Here is a 17533-nt window from a genome sequence, read left to right as displayed (position 1 = left end):
TAATTTCCAATTCCTGGTAAGCCAGTAATCATCAGACGGTTTAAAAAAAAATTATAGGACATGTTTAATCCTGGAGCAATCAGAGTAGCCCTTATTACATAATCGCAACTGATTTCTACTAAAGAGATTGTTTGGATGACAGATGAATCCCTAAAAATTAGATTGTCTTTGCCACAATAACTGAAAATAATAGAAATAATGTCGTGTTGGAACCGTGAGCACGAGATTATCTCTTCAATTAAAATTGTCAATTTTCTTTTCTGACAATTTAATTATTGTTTTATCAACTTTACTTACTCGTTAGTATTTAATCAAATAATGATTTAAAAATTATTAAAACAATTTAAGCTTAATTTTAATAAATAATTAAATATATTATTAATTTTAATAAGTTAATGAAGAATAAACAAAAAAAAATTATACTGTTCGTCCAGGAGCTCATGTTCCTTTTAATGAACTTTGGTTATATTTCTGGAATGTTGAAAATTGAAATTAATAAAAATTATAATTCAAAAACTATTAAGGTCTTTTCATTTCGAATGATTATTGTCCATAGGATTACAAAATTAAATTAATAATCTTTAATATGTATTGAATCGGCATTATGTTACTTCCTAACGTGTAATCGAATTCGGATATTGTGTGGAAATCAATAATTCATTATTGAAAATGCATTCAAAGGATAGAATGTCTTACAATTTACGTTGATTTTCAGCCTTCAAGTGCAGTCCTATTTTCATAAGAAATGGTTGAAAATTGTCAGCATATGTTTGGATTTATTGGTTATATAACAGAATTGCCTGATTTAAAGATAGCCGTTTGAAAAAAAGTATTAGAGGAAAATTTGACAAACTAAATTTGAAATCAGTTTAAAGAAAAACCAGGAATGTTTCATGACAGGGCCACCCGAGAATGAGTCATAGACCTTTGTGAAATATGTTCAGCAGCACGTGTTCTCCGGTCGATTTAACAGCTTTTCTTGAATGAGAACCACATTAAAGGAGGCGAGAATCTAGCTGTACATGTTTGAGACCGAAGAAATCAGCCAAGGAGTGAAAGAAGGAGACTTCAATGAAAGATATCGTTGAAATATCAGAGACGTGCATACAATGGGTACAGAAAGGATAAGATCGAAAAAATGGTTATGTTGTTACCCAACATAAAATATAAGGAAGTGCTTCCAGGAGACAGGGTGGAAATAGCAAAGTTGAGCCATTCTGCTGCACAGGGAGAACAAAATCGAAAATCGGGGTGTGTTATAGGCCCAATGACACTGATGAGCACAAAGGACAACTGTAGAGAGAAATAAAGTGGACCAGTTAACCAAATTGTTTTATAATGATGGATTTTAACTTTATAGATACTAACTGCAACCTGTGGGTTGATCAAACCCACATTAGCAAGGATTTTGTGGCTTTATCGGATAACTGTTTTCTGAAACAGAATGCTGAGATGCAACCAGAGGGAGCAATACACTTGATCTGGTTATCAGCAGTGATATTTCATGCATTTAACCTTGCATACATACTTTGAATATTACATACATGTGTGAAGGCCTTATTTATTGAAGAATGTAGATGTAGGAAAGAATAGAGAGAAGGTCAAAGAGATGGGGGAGTGAAACAAATAAAGGCACAAGTTCTTGCTTATTTCAACGTCTGGGGACTAAGCACCTACGAACTGATCTCATTTTAGTGTATCTTAAGGCTGAGGGGATTATTCCTCTTGTTCGGAATACTCACCTGACGGGGTATAAATTGAAATTAAGGAAAGACATTTGTGGAATAGATGTGCGGAAATTTGATTTTACACGTCTGGTAATTGACGTCCACGTGTATTGAGGAGAGTAGACAGCTTAATTATTTTCAAGGCAGAACTAGACAATTATTTGGAGTATATGTAAATTTTAAATCGGAGGGTTTTTCTTTTTTCTTCGTCTGATGCTCTATAAGTTTGCTTTCTTGCATCCTATTCCTATACAAATGCTAATAAAAGTTTTTGCTTCATTAACACGAATTATACATGGATATTTTCCATTCAATAGGGGGAGGATTGCGATTACATTCACTCTACTAGCCGAGTTGGCTTAAATCGGTTTAGGATGTCAGTTGTATTTTAAGAACATATCCTTCTAAACTTTTAAAAATAGTTACTTTGGACAGTATTAGCCCTATTGGAATAAGGTAAGTTGGAATATGAGAGGACGTATTTTGATTGAGAGAATTAATGCCAGATAGTGCAGGCGTATCACAGCACTTATAAATCAATTTGCCCGTCTAAGTATGTTAGTATTAAGAATCATACGTTTCAACAATAGACCCACAATTTAATCGTAAAGAATTCCTGTAGATGTAATGAATGGCAAATCGAAGCCGACATTTAATCAGTAAAGCTGAAATGGAGTTGGTGTAAACACAAAAAAAGAATGTACTCTTTGATTTGTTAGCATAATGTAGTTCATGTCTTTTATAGAGAGCCATATATTAGCTAATAAAAATGCTCGCCCTAAAAATATTGAAATCTGGAAAATGTGTCGTCCCGGATTACTCAGAGGTTCATGTTTTGCTAACTTTTTCATCTATGGAAATGCCCACGAGCAGATACTTTATTATTATTATTATTATTATTATTATTATTATTAGCTATATGGTGAAAGGAAGCCTGACGCTTATGCTGCATCAGCCAAAAAAAATTCCCGAGTTACACTCAGAGAGAGAGAGAGAGAGAGAGAGAGAGAGAGAGAGAGAGAGAGAGAGAGAGAGAGAGAGAGAGAGAGAGAGAAGGGAATCACCAAGAAAGAGAAGAATGATGATATGCAGTTCAGAACCCTGGGTCACTGGGTGTGCCAAGCCCATACTCAGCAGATGTGAGCCCTGGGTTAATACAGAGTGTTATTAGAAACAAGTCACACACCACATGATAATTTAAAATACACAGTAATTAGAAAATTTCTTGTTAACTTTGTCATCTATGGAAATGTCCAGGAGCATATACTTTGGGCCATAAAGAGTACCATATAGAGGCAGAGAAGAACAATGCATGGGATTCATATAAATTAACACGTGACACAGAAGCCTATGATAGATATAAGCTAATCTGTAACCAAGTTACAAAGGGCGTTAGGCAGGCAAAGGCAGATTACGAAAAATCTTTGGGAAAGAATGCAAAGAAAAAGAGCAAAAAGTTCCTTATTTATGTAATCTCTAAAAGGAAGGGGATGAATCATATAGGTCCACTTGATATCGTTGGTTCAACTGTTGATGATCTTGCTCAGTTGGCTTACAAACTAAATTAGTATTTTGCTTCTACATTCACACATGAGGAGTTATTCAGGGAGGGGAATGCTAGATGTGAATTAAATTCTGGCAGTGAGCTAGATGATTTTGTAATAACTGAGAGGAAATTGGAAGAGAAATTGTTGAAGATAAACATAAAATAAGCATCCGGGATAGTTGGGATCAATCAGGTTATATTAAAGAAGACAGCAAAGGAAGTAAGCAAACCCTTAGCCATAGTTCTGGGAGCTTGATTGGACTCAGGGCAGGTAACCATGGACTGGAGTTGTGCAAATGACACCCCAATTCACAAAAGAGGATCAAAGGGAGTCAAAAGTAATTATAGAACTCTATTAGATTAACATCTGTCCGAGGAAAATTAATGGAGACACTGGTTAAAGAAGCACTGCATGATCATCTAGACAAGACCTCACTTATAGTTCGGACACAGCATGGTTTTGGTTTTGTTAAGGAAAAGTCTTGCCTGACCAATTTGATTGGGTACTATGATGTGGTTACAAAGATTTGGATGCAGGGAATGAATTTGATATCATATATTTGGAACCTAGAAAGGTTTTTGATAATGTTGTACATGATACATGGAAGACTGCTGAACAAATAGGAACAGTGTGGCATTAGAGGCAAATTTCTGCTATGGGTAAAGGGATGGTTCAGTAGGAGAAGACAGAGAGTGGTAATCAATGGACACTGCTGGTCGCGGAATAATGCTATAAGTGGAATCTCTCAGGGTTCATTTTTGGGTCCATTGTTGTTTTCTTTATTTATAAATAATATTGACGATGGTATGTCAAGCTTAATATTCAAGTTTGCAGTCGATACGAAGGTTGGCAGGGTTGTGAAGGACACTAATTCCAGTACGCTGCTCCAAATGTATATAGAAAAGTTCAGAAGATGGGCTGGGAAGGGACAAATGAAGTTTAATCTTGACAAATGTAAAGTACTACGTATGGGAAGCAGCAACCCCAGAGTAACGTATCAACTCTATGTTACTACACTGACATTGGTAGAGAACGAAAAGGACCTGAGAGTAATTGTGCGGGTAGATAGGAAGTTTTCTGAGCTGTGTAGACCGCGGCAAGAGTAGCTCATTGTGTCTTTTCAATGATGTACAGGAAGTTTCCTAACAGGGATATGGAGGAGACTACCCCCTTGCATAAGGCAATGGTCAGCGCACACCTTGAGTATTGCATAGAAGTCTGGAGCCCTAATTTTAAGAAGGATTTAGAGCTGTTGGAATGAGTACAAAGAATTCCAACAAGATTAGTGAATGTAAAAAAGGGTTGCACTTATGAAATAAGGTTTAAAATTTTGCAAATTACAGTGTCTGGGGACTAGGCACCTGCGGTGTGATCTGATTGAGTTGCATAAAACCTTGATTGATTTCAACAAACTCAATGCTGATGGGAATCTTCCTCTTGCTCGGAATTATCTCCTTTGAGGTCATAAATTCAAACTCAGGAAAGACAGTTGTAGGATAGATGGCGCAAGTTTGCCTTTAGACAGCCGGTATTTGGCTGGTGGTACAGACTTTCATCATTTGTTGTGGAAGTTGATTGCTTAAATAAATTTAAGACTGAGCTGGAGAGATATTTGGATCGAACTGACAGGTGAAATGGGAGCGTTGTTTTTCTGCATAAGCAAAATTTTCATTAGCCTTAGCTAATTCTAATGCTAATTAAGATGTGAGGATTGTAGAATTGTTAACAAACATGATCTGATTTCTCGTGTAGAATTTTCTGTATGTCCAACAGTGCGTGCCAAATGCTTAAGAGAAGGAATTTATTTTAATCTCTGCACAATATAATTTCCTAGTTCTCCGTTGCTGATGTGGAGAAGACAAGCATCATTAGTAACCCATGTTTTTTTTTCATTTTCATGCAAAGTTATTTGCATAATGTTCACAGCACCTCTATTCATCTTTACTGTACTGTTTAAAAGCAAACCTGTCTCTTGCAAATCATACAGAACATGTTTGCCTGAACTACAGCAGCAGTAAATCCACAATATTGCAGGAAAGGGCGCTATTTGAGAATGAATCTGTGCTGTCAGAACAGCAATAAGACCGCTGCTGCTAACAGAGAATTCAGGCGTTAGACGCCCATAAGTCTCACGTGAACCTGTGACTGTGGGTGCTGTCCGCAAAATGATTGTGACATTTGAAGCGACAGAACACCTTTATGTTCAACCATGTAGAGGTCGAAAACGAGTGGACTCCTCTTATATTGAATATGTGAATATGGCTGTGGTGGATTTATCAAGTCAATCTCAATTTGGTGGCGCAATTGTGCCAGCTGTTTCTCGTGAAATGGACATGCAGTATACCACTGTAAGGCTAGTAATGCCTCAGGTGTTGGGGTACAATCCTTACAAGAATCACATGCTACAGCACCTGAAGCATTGGTGATCATGCAGATATTCGTTTCAAATAGGCACTGCAGGTTCTGGCCAGAATGACAGTGAATATCTCCTGGCCATGGAACATCCTTTGGAGTGATGAAACCCACTTCTGCTTGAATGTACAAGTGAATACGTACAACTGTCGCATTTGTGCGACAGAAAAGCCTGGATTTATACAAGAGGTCCTGATGTATTCTCCAAAAGTGACATTGTAGTGTGGATTTACAGTCACATTCATGATTTGGCTATATTCCTTTGAACAGGTAACACCGACAATACCACGCACCTGTTCCGTCTTAGCTTCGGGTGGTCAAGATTTGGAAACCATCACCGGACGTCACCTCATGCGACTTCTGTTTGTGGGGTTTTTCAAGAACCAGGAGTAACAGGGAGGATATCAAACTCTGGCAGATCTGAAGAACAGCATTAGACGTCATGTGCTGGGTATTACAGTCGACATGTTATGTTCCGCTGTAGTAAATGCTGTTCTTCGAATGGAAACAGTTGTTGACAAAAATGGAGGACACATTGAAAAATTGTAGAGCTGTTCAAATAATTTGTATTGCCACAGCGCCATATATGGACAAATTTTATAACTACGTTTTTCCAATAAAATGGTGAGCCCATTCTTTGTTGTACCTGGTGTCCAAATTTCTCTTCAGTACCAGAAATAGGACTCGCTGCAGAGTCCCCTACATAGGTATATTTAATTTTCACAATCCTCTACTGTTAAAAGAAATTTGTTTTTTAAAATATTATTTTGTTACAAGAGGAAACAAAATAAGAGTACAATGTTTTATATATATATATATATATGAACGATGTTATTAAATTCATTTTTAAGAATAAAAAGGGGAACAGAAGATTTTGTTGTTTCTAACTTCAATTTGAGTTTATTACATAGGATGTTTTATAACTGGCGCACTAGGTCTATATCTGCTGATGCGCCTAATAATTCCAGAAGCCATCTTAAAAATTCATGCAACGAAAATTGTGAGACTAAATTTGTCATTTACAACTGATGGAAAACCCAGACTGGAGATGGCTTTATCTTTCCATTATCCGGAATGCAGTGAGATTTCCTCTAACCCGGAGTGCGGTGAGATTTCCTCTGAACGGGTGAGCAGTGAGATTTCCTCTAATCCGGAGTGCCGTGAGATTTCCTCTGAACGGGTGAGCAGTGAGATTTCCTCTGATCCATGGACAGACAAAACAAGTTAATATATACTCCAGGGGAGACCCAATTGGGAGTTTTCGGGTATACTGTTGATTTGTAAGAATGAATTATCTGGTGACTTCTTCTTTTGTAGGGTTTGTCCACCTAGTCTGCCAGACCTGCTGCAAATATGCAGTGAGGCGGTTCTTGGCACTTAGTAAGAGGTGGGGAAGGATTACCTCAGGAAAGTACATCCTTCAGGTATCTGGAGTTGTGTACTTCCATCCAAGATAATGCCTCCCGAGATGAGAACATTACGTCCGCCCTATCGATGATTTTCACTGATCTTTTCGGCTTGATACCGTGGGTAAATCTGTCGCCAGGGTTAGCTAACATCCAGAATCACTGCTAAGACTGAATCTACACTCTTCAATAAAGAGTACCTTAAGTAAATGTTTTATGGTTGTATTCTTTGGAATAGTATTTTTTCTTAAGTTTTGCACACCCCTGTTTAAGGCAATAAGTTGGTTAATTTGAAAATTGAACTTGTATATTCATTACCGATTATCCTTGATTTTTAATCTTCTTGCCTTTAGTGAATAACATTTATTTCAAATAATCTTTGAAATTTATCAGTGCCTATTTAGTTTAATAATAATGTAGTAAACTTCACTTAAAATCAGAAAAGATAGAAGAAAAAAATATATTTTAGAATATGATACGTTACATTCCCATTGTAAGCAAAAATGTTTGAGTAGAAACCTTCCTTAATCAATGTCCATTCCGATATGAATCATTTCGTAATGGAGATGGCTCTTATTGGATTAAAAGATATCTTGTTCTCTAAAATACCGAAATAAAAAAAAAAATAAATAAATGATAAATGATTCCCTTCTGAACAATGCTGTTTCCTTTACCACGAATATAATTATTTTGTGTAATATAAGTATATTAAGTTGAAGTATTTAAATTTAAATATGGCGTTTTGGAAAAAAATGTCTATAATTAGTCTCTATTACTTTATTTTATCTAATATTAATATTTCATTTAAAATGAGTTAGGCTTACCAATAACCGCCCACCTAAGTTATTGAATGATTTAATAAAACGTTATATGCCGGAAACATTGAATATTTCGAAGTTCAACTCTGAAAACATTATATTATGATTCGGGTAAAAATGAAATATTCAGTAGCAATTCGTTTAACGATGGAAAACAGAGTGTTATGGGTCTAAGTATATTTTTTAATATCAGGTGTCGTGAAGAAGTATTACTTATAAAATTATTCAACATATAAAACTAAAAAGGTAGTGAGAAACTGCAAGATCTGAGAGAAAAATAGGCCATTAACTTTCATACTACGATAACCAGTTTTTATCACCTGATTGTCCTAAGAATATTTATAAAATAAAAAAATATATATTACTTTTCATTATGGATTTTCTTATACTTTACTTTGAAATGTTACCATGACTGTTATGGTTTTAAAGCATTTTTGTCGCTAACCAAATGTTAGCGACAAAAATGCTTTAAAACATTTGACCGAAAGAAAGCGTGGTTTACACAATTATATTATACTTTTTTTAAAACAATTTGAAAGCAATTTCTGCTAATTAGTAGGAGAATTTTAGTTTAACATAAAAGTATTTCCCTGAAATAGAAAGAAAAGAAGTAATTTAATTCTTTATACTGAAGAAAAATTAATTTAAAATTATTGAATAACTGTAGTTGTTAAAAGGACATTTTAGAAAGGATAATTTTTTTGAATTTTATTAAAATTAATAATATAATAATCCTAGTAATCAGAATACTGAGAAAAAAATATGTAAAATAGCCAGATTAACGGGATTTTGGTTTCATTAGCCCTAAGAGTCAGACGTATATAAGTTGTATATCTTATGAGCTGACTCATGAGTTCCACACTTGCTGGCTGACGGATTTGGATTAATATTAATACGAGAGCAAAATGGACCAATTAGAAGCCAAAGCATTATCGCATATCAAGTAACCAATAAGCCGATAACAAATATAGGGCTATTCAGCCAATACGATTGTAACAGCTAATCGGTTATTAGCATCAAATTAGAAAGAGATTTAAGGGGAAGACTCGATTTGATTGGTTATTTCGTTTTTGTGCTGCAATCCTAATTCAACGTATAAATAGATATCATCCATGCTAGAAACGTTATTATTTCTCTGTTATTCGTAGACTTGTCGGTGGTGTTTTCAGTTCGTTTCGTCTTGGAGAAATCATTTTCCAGTTTTCCAGAGGACGTCTCCATATGGGTGTTAAAGGAAAACAGTCTTGCTGCTGTTAATTGGTTTTTAGTACCATTAGACATATGTTCCGGGGATATGCGATGCTCATACCCTGACCTTTCCGCATCTTCCGTATTTGGTGTCTTGATGACAAGAACTCACTATTTCTGAGAAGATTACTATTCTAGGTTTTAAATGCTTTGCTTTAGTATTAACTCCTATTTTCTGTGGCCTTTTTACACTTTCTTATTCAACTGGTGTTTCCCTTCGGTATGGAAATTTTCTCATATCCAAAACACCATTTTCTATCAAAGATATGAAATCGTTCATCAGCGGTAAGAAATTGTTTGTTTCGATATTTTGGGTGATCAGATGTTCTCATTATAATTAACTAATTCTTGTGGTCTTGTTGAGTTTGGATTTCCTGGAAGATTCGCTTGCTTCGAAAGAAAGTCTATATTTTACGGTACATTTGTAGATTTTACTAGATGTACTGTCTATGCATACCGTACCGGTGAATAGGATAATTGTGTTATCCTCTGTGTCAAGGAGAATCCGATGCACTCTGTAATATCTACTGGTTGTTCGTGCTGTCGATCACTAACATGAATTGGCTAAATGTCGCTGTTTTTCGGAGCATCTGAATTTCATACAGCTTGTCCATAATGAATTGGCTAACTCTCTCATCCTATCGTGCAACAAAACAGTCTAAATTGTTCTAGGGTTCATCAGTATGGCTAATTTCCAGGGAAACCAATCATTCTAGGATTCATCAGTCTGACTAATTTCCACGTAAACCAAATGCACTAGGATTCACCAATCTGGATAATTTACAGTTTGGTCTTCGTTAAGTCATATATCTAATTGCTGTTTACTAAAGTTTCATATTGTGGACTAAGACATAAAATCAGGTGTTAATTTGCATTTTAATTAAATCTAATTAAATTTAATTTAATTAAATGAAGTTGATTTCTCTGATCAACTTCAATTTCAAAGTTTGAATGATGTCAATAACAAGACAAAATTTAGAAGATAATAAACAGTGTACAGCAGGAATGGCCCTCATAAGGACCACGCAAATTGTGTTAAAGGGATGCGGATTACTAGGTGTGAGATGACACTCAGCAACCGGTGCAATACCACCACTTTGTTTATTGGAAGCTTGAATTGGTGGGATCCATGTTTAATCTCTAGAGCTAAGTTCCGGTCAACTCTTTCCCCTCTCTTCCATCATGCAGTAGGATTGATGACTTTTGAGGATAAGATGAACATCGTGGCGAGATCCAATATTCCTTTGGTTTCGAGGGTACAGCTCTAAAACTGTGTTCGCAGGCCGGCCGCTAGTTAGTGCACCGGATCGAACCTATTGGTAGCACTATAGGAGGCTTTTGCATCAGCTAGTATATAATCCTTCTACCTCTACTCTGCCAGATAGTGATTGGAGGAAGTCCAAATAGTGTGTATGTGGGGAGCATTGTCGAGGCTACGTTATGTCAAGGAACCGGGTATATTCTTAACATGTGTAAGTCATATCTAAAAATTTCATTACTTCATATAGCATGTCCCACCACTTTTTCTTATAAGTGAATACCCCATGAATTGTAAAACTAATAGAGCAAGCTTATCTGCGAAAAGACCTAAACCTCCCAAGCACTTCCTAATTCATTTTACATATATACGTGGTCTCAACGATGTCCATTTCCACTTGCAATCTGCCAAACCCCATGTACTTTTTCTGACAGAATTTCAGATATCGGTTGATTCAACTACTGCTCATCCAAGATACCCTAATTATTCGCTGTATGATTCCTTTCACCTCAAACGTGGTACTTTTGCATATGTCCGTTCGATATTCCCTGTCAGAGACAGCAATTTGTATTGTCCGCTCTTTGATCTTCTCTGGCTTAAAATCGCTCTAACTCTAAATCAAATTCATCTGTTGTCTCTACCGTTCTCCAAACTCCATTAATCACGTGGAGCTGTTTGACTTCCCCTCTTTGCAACTTGACTTTTTCCAGTCCAACTTTCCTAACAGTGAGTTAATTTTCCTTGGTGATTTTAATGTTCACAACTCCAGCTGGCTTCCGTTTTCTAATCACATCGACCCAGCTGGTCGAAATGCTGAGGCTTTTGCAATTACTAGTGACCTTGCACAGACTGTTGATTTACCTACAAGAATACCGGACAATTCTAATCATACAGCCAATACGTTTGATATTTTTCTCACAAACAACCCTTCTAAGTAAACGGTCGAATTTACAGGTCCTTTAGGCACTTCAGATCACAACTTGGTGATTATCTCTTCTTCAATGGAACCTTTTTCACATGGCTATTCCCAACCTCGTGTTGTTTTACATTACAAGAATGCAAAATGGGATGACCTGCGAGACTTCTTTTCTTCTTTTCCTCGGTCGGATTGCTGTTTCAAAACTTCTGACGCCAACGTTTGCTCAGATCGTGTCAGTGAAATTATTCTTGCAGGAATGGAATCGTTTATCCCACACTCCAATTTAAAATCTCGCCCTTTATCTAAACTTTGGTTTTCCAATAAATTGATGTTGTTAAGAGGAAGGAAGATATTTCGATAGAAACGGTTTGATGTAAACGGATGTTGGTGTTGCCGGCACGTGTTCAGACCGTTTTCGAAGAGAGCATGAATTATTAACTTCATTTCAGAAGAACAGTGCCCATCGAATTGTATGTAGATAATTATTGTAGCATAAATTGTACGCCATTGAAACAGCGAGTGACGAGAATCTGTTTGGGAAGAGTCATTATTTAACTTAATTTCAATGAAATCTACATGCTTCAGAGTGGTCTTCAGGGCACCGTTTCAGGTGTGGGAATAATATTCCAGGACGGGGAGGATTACAGATTTGAGTACAGTGAACATGTGTTTGAAATAATAGTAACGACGAGAGCGAAAGAGAAAACGATGAATTTTGTTGAAGAAAAAGAAGCAATATTTGTAAGGTGCCTGTGCGAAGAAAGATTAGAAATTAGGGTAATTCCCAAAGGAGAAATATCAACCTGCATAGAATTCGAAGTTTCAGCAAAGACAAGCATAGCAGCATTACAGTCCTTTTCGCGAGATGAAAGACAAGAATGACCTTAAATATGATTGCAATCAAATGAATTTTGTTTACCCAACTGGCGATCGGCATTTAAGCTAATGTTAGCACATATTGGACAAGCCGAATCCTATTGCGCAGGGCAAGGTTTCTAAAAATGGACGTGAAATCCAATGTGCTATCATGTAGGTAGCTTTTCTCGAATTTTTATATTGAATATGTCATTAATTTGGTAACATACGCCAAGATAGCAACAGTGGTTCCACACTGACGAAATTCACACTAGCTATCGTTATTCCGAATAAATTTTTTTAGGATCTTTAAGGTTTCACAGTAATTTGATTTCTACCTTATGAAAAAAACATTCTAAATATTTCCAATGGGACGATAATTGGATGAGAGTGATTTGTCAACCTTCCTACGAACCGACTGTATAGGAGAATTTTCCCAACCACAATAAAAACTTGTTTGAAGCAAAAAAATTGGTAAGTAGGCGTTGATAAATAGGAATACGTCCAGAAGAAGAGGTTTTGAGAAAAACTGTTAAAACAGCATCAATATCTGGAGTTTTCCAAGCACAGAGATTCGCGAAAATCCCCAAATAGCATTGGCAAGAAAAAATAGATTTGTCGTTTACCATTTTGGCAAGTAGCAAATTTTCTTCTCTAAGCTACTTCAATCTTATTTGCTGATCTGCCTAAATTTCTAATGCTTTTCAGCGTACATTATTTTACTGATTTGGCCAAAAACCCTGCCATTTTTCAATTTCTATCAAACGAAAGAAAAACATTTTTTTTCTCCTCGATTCAAAGAAATATAACATCGTAATTTTATAATTCAGTTGCAGTAAAGGATTCAATATCACATTACTGCAATTAAAAAAAAAACAGAGGCAAAAATAATTCGAAAACCCGTAGTACTTGAATAATCGTTTCGTATCTTCAGGAACCATGGTATTTGTTTGCACACAAACAAATACTATGGATCTCGAAATTCTGTTTGATGTAAACCGTAAAGGCGTTCGATTTTCACCTTCTCTATTAATGTAAATACTTCTCAGGCTAACAAATATTCACATTTTTCCAGATCTCTGTCGCAATTAGTTGAAATTTCTCGTGTGTAGTTTACACATCGGTTAAGATTAACTTTACACTTTTTAATGTTTCTTCATAATAAAAGTTGCTTTAAATGATCTGTGATTAATAAATCGTTATGCTAGATAGGTAGAAAAATTTTGGTGAATATTTGCTTTATTATTTGAAAACAGCAAACATGTTTTGCGATACATTACACGGTTTGATTTATTTTATTCGTAGTGAGAAGCAGATAATCTTCTTTTGAATAAAATGAATAATGGAAGAAGAAAGAAAAATATCCTTTACGACTTCAAATGTTAGCTCTCCACATTTACTCTTCTTAAAAGACAGCAAAGATTTCTCATTATTTAGGATGTGTAACAATTTTAAAACCCCTTCCCTTGGTAATCAAAACAGAAATTGAAATCAAATTTAGAAAAGGATTCGAAAATTTTCTGTATCTCCTCTTCAAAGTCTGTGTCGTTCCATAATGAAGATATAAAAAGACATTTCGTCTGAAAAACGACACAGAAAACTTTGTCGTTTTTACCAATGGGGATTCTAAGTACGTTCCTTCATTTGTTAACAAATTTAGATCGCCACGACAGACACTGCTAATACGTATGTATAAATGTTCGTTCTATATCTCGTTTTGATTCATATGGAAATAAAGGGAATTAACTGGAAACCGTTGACCTGATAAATATCAAATACAGTAAAAATTGCATTCATTAAAATAAGTATTAAATGTGAGTGAGTGATAAAAGTACGATTCTCCTTTAATTACCACTCTTAGATTATGGTTTACCATAAACAGAATATGGTTTATCTTAAACACAAATTAATGTAAAATTATTGACAAAATTTTTGAAGTAAACGTTCGTCTCCATACAATTAAGGAACTTGTTAAAATGAAATAAATAAATGCTTCCATTTTAGTTATTTTCCAAATGTATTAATGAAAAACATTTACAAACAAGCTGTTTTACTTGTTCTGTATTTTTTATTTTTATTTTATCAATTATTGTGTATTTGAAAGTTTTCTTACATTTGTCAGTGATATGGATAAATATTATTATTAAATTTATCCCCTAGAATGGAAGAAATTAATTTTTTTAGAAAAACAAGAATTATACTACGACGTTCCGCTTTTAATTAAAAAACGGTTTTTCCCCTCATTCTGAATTAAATCATATTTGAGAGAGTTGTGTTTTTTCTCAGAGATATAGTGTTAGGGTCGGCCCCACCTACGGTTTCCCACATCTTCGCCAAATATACAATATTAAGGAATACAGAACACTGTAAATGCCAGACAAAGTGTATTGTGTGGAATGTGTAGAATTGTGTTGGGTTCTGTTGTTCAGAGATATGAATAAGGTTTCCTATTATTATACTACCAATGATGAATGGAATTATCTGTTTTCTGTAAGAGAAGACAAAAAACAAACCACCTTGTTCAAATTTTGTACAATTTGCATGCGAACTAAATAATTTATTCAGGTGTTTAATATTGTTTGGACAGAAAGTCTCTAACGAATTCTTCGTTTTCCGTATCCTGTAAGGTTTCTTCAATCAGTACGTCTGAAATAAATTCACCTACTACTGAATAACACTATTTATTAAAAGAGATAATTGCCATCATCCTAACTTCGCTTCCCCTCTATATACATCATTTATATCTAGAACATTTCAGATGTAAAATCTTTCGTTATTCAGAATGTTATTTGTGCTATTTCGCGTGCCATGCACAATATTTTAAACCGAGAATTTCAGACTGTTATTTATATATTTATATGGCTTGTGAAATTTACTCATTACTTTCGATAGTTAAATTTAACCAGTTAAAATATAAGGTAGCCTTTAATATGTTGTTAGTCGTCTCTCCGAGACGACTAACAACATATTTTATTGAGTAGTCCACTGAATTCTGGGCTATTTCTATGTCAACGTATTCTTTAACAAACCAATGAATAAGGAGCACTTCATGCAACAACAGCAAAATAATACTATTTGGTGTTAATTTGCATTTTAAATGCGATATTTTTAAAAAATAATGAATGGAAACAGGATCAACGTGATTGTTCACTTTTGAAGCACATTCATCACAACATGGGCATAACTCTTAATCGTCCTTGAGTAGGACAAATTACCGAAATTAGGATTTTTAATGAGATGTTCTAAGTTGAAGTTCGACTAAAGTTTTTTGGTTATTTTGAGAGGGTGAAGCATGATTAGTTTTTTTTTTTAATAATTACTAGTAATTACGCAAATTTCAAACTAATTGGTATTTTGGAATAATGTTTTGAGTTCATTAGGCCGGAATATGTACACTATTCATTTGTCCTTTCATCTATTTTACGTAAAATAAAATAGCATTTGCCTCAGGGACAAGTTACTGAAACTGCAAGGGATGAAAAATCTTCGTGAAAGATTTGACTCATGATTGAGGGAAACTTGCCACTGGGCTAAATTAGTAACATTAGTCTCTAACTCAATGACCTGTAACCAATCGGTAAGCAAAGAATGACTAGGCTTAAAACATCTGATTTATTATTATACTCTCTTTCTTTTTTGTTTATCAATAATTATCCAATGAAACGAGTTAACACGGAAAGAAAGTGATATCATTGGTTAATCACGGTTTGGACTTCACCCAAGGGGCATTACGTATATATAGTGTACTTGGAGTTCCAGCAAAATTCTTCTTTCTGACTTCACTTCAGGGTTCAGTTGCAGTTTTGTGAATTGTAATAGGAATTCCGTTGTGTATAAATAGACTGTGCCAAGGAGTTACAAATTTTTGCTACTATTTTATGGGACACTATTTCAGCCTGATGTTTGCTTGTTTTGGGCATTGGGAAAATTATCGCATATATTCCTTAAGTTAAATAATTTTATCGCCTCTTTCACTGTGTTAATAATTGTTGCCTGCTTTTTATTTATTTATTTAAGCTAATTTATTTTATTGTAGTTTTATTCATGCTCTGTGTAACAAAATAAAAATAAAATTTTCGCAATTGTTGCCTGCGTTGGAACTGAATCAATACAAAAGGGTAGAAAATGGAATTGGAAATAAAGTTGCCTTTTCCTAGTATAATTTGGCTAACGTTATTAGACAGAGATCTATTCCGGTCAATTTCCGATTAATTAAGAAATGAATTTTTTTTTAATTATATTCCTCTTCTGCCGATAATTTTTTTAGAAAATATTCCATAAACACCTTTCACTCAGTGTATGCAATAGAATATCTCTACCTTTAAACTTTGATATATATCGCTAAATTTGAAAGCTATTACTTTGGAAAGTACTTTAGCGTTATTTCATCTTAATTCTCATAGTGTGCACTTTATTGCTCTGTAAAGATCATATGAACGGTTTTGTTTTGTTGCTCTGCAATTATCATATGAACTGTTCTATTTTGATTTCTGCGTAATCCAATACAAACAGTATTTTTAAACTTATTGTATGCTAATATTTTTGTTTCTACTTATATTTTGACATTAAGGAAAAAGTTCATATCAGTAGCATAACTGATGTTTAGGATTTCATTGTTTGCCCGTTTTGAATTATATCTGCATATAGTATTTTCTTTCACTTTATTATTCATGGTCAGATTTGAGTTCACTCTTTGCTTGAGAAATAAGAAATTGAAAGCAAGTGAAATGGACAAAGGTTGAAATTTAAGGATCAGTCAGGTTTTCACCTGAGCATCTCCTAGAAATGCTCTGGACATGGAAAAAGCAAAACAAAGGAACCTCGTGAGGAATTATTAAGGAAACAACTAAATTAATATGAAGGAAACAACACGACACAACAATAAAAACAAAACCATACAAAGGGAATTTTTCAAAAATAACAACATAGCACTGGCTGCCATCATACAACATGGGTGGGGAAGTTCCGCTTGGCGTCTCCCCAGAGCGTTCCATATGTATTCAGTGGGAATTAGATCCTTGGACGGGAAGGCTAATCCATAAAAACGATGTTCTCACTTTCGAAAAGCATTTGAACAGCTGAAACGCGATGTAGTAGTTGTAATAGTAGTAGTAGCAGTGGCATTTGATGCAAGAAAGCAAATGTATGAGCTTATGCAGCATCAGCCAAAAAAAAAAAAAAATCACACCATTCCTTCCCAATGCCTGTCCAGTTACTCCTTAAATTTCTTCAACCTATATTTTGGAGGGAATGGTGTGATATATTTTTTTTTTTTTTTTTTTTGGCTGATGCTGCATATGCTCCTACACTTGCTTTCTTGCATCATGTGCCACTACTACTACT

The sequence above is a fragment of the Mastigoproctus giganteus genome, chromosome 11, assembly GCF_048544385.1.
Source record: "Mastigoproctus giganteus isolate SK-2022 chromosome 11, ASM4854438v1, whole genome shotgun sequence".
In the NCBI taxonomy this organism is placed as follows: Eukaryota; Metazoa; Arthropoda; class Arachnida; order Uropygi; family Thelyphonidae; genus Mastigoproctus; species Mastigoproctus giganteus.
The sequence above is the reverse complement of the archived record's forward strand: the minus strand, read 5'-3'. Positions refer to the sequence as shown.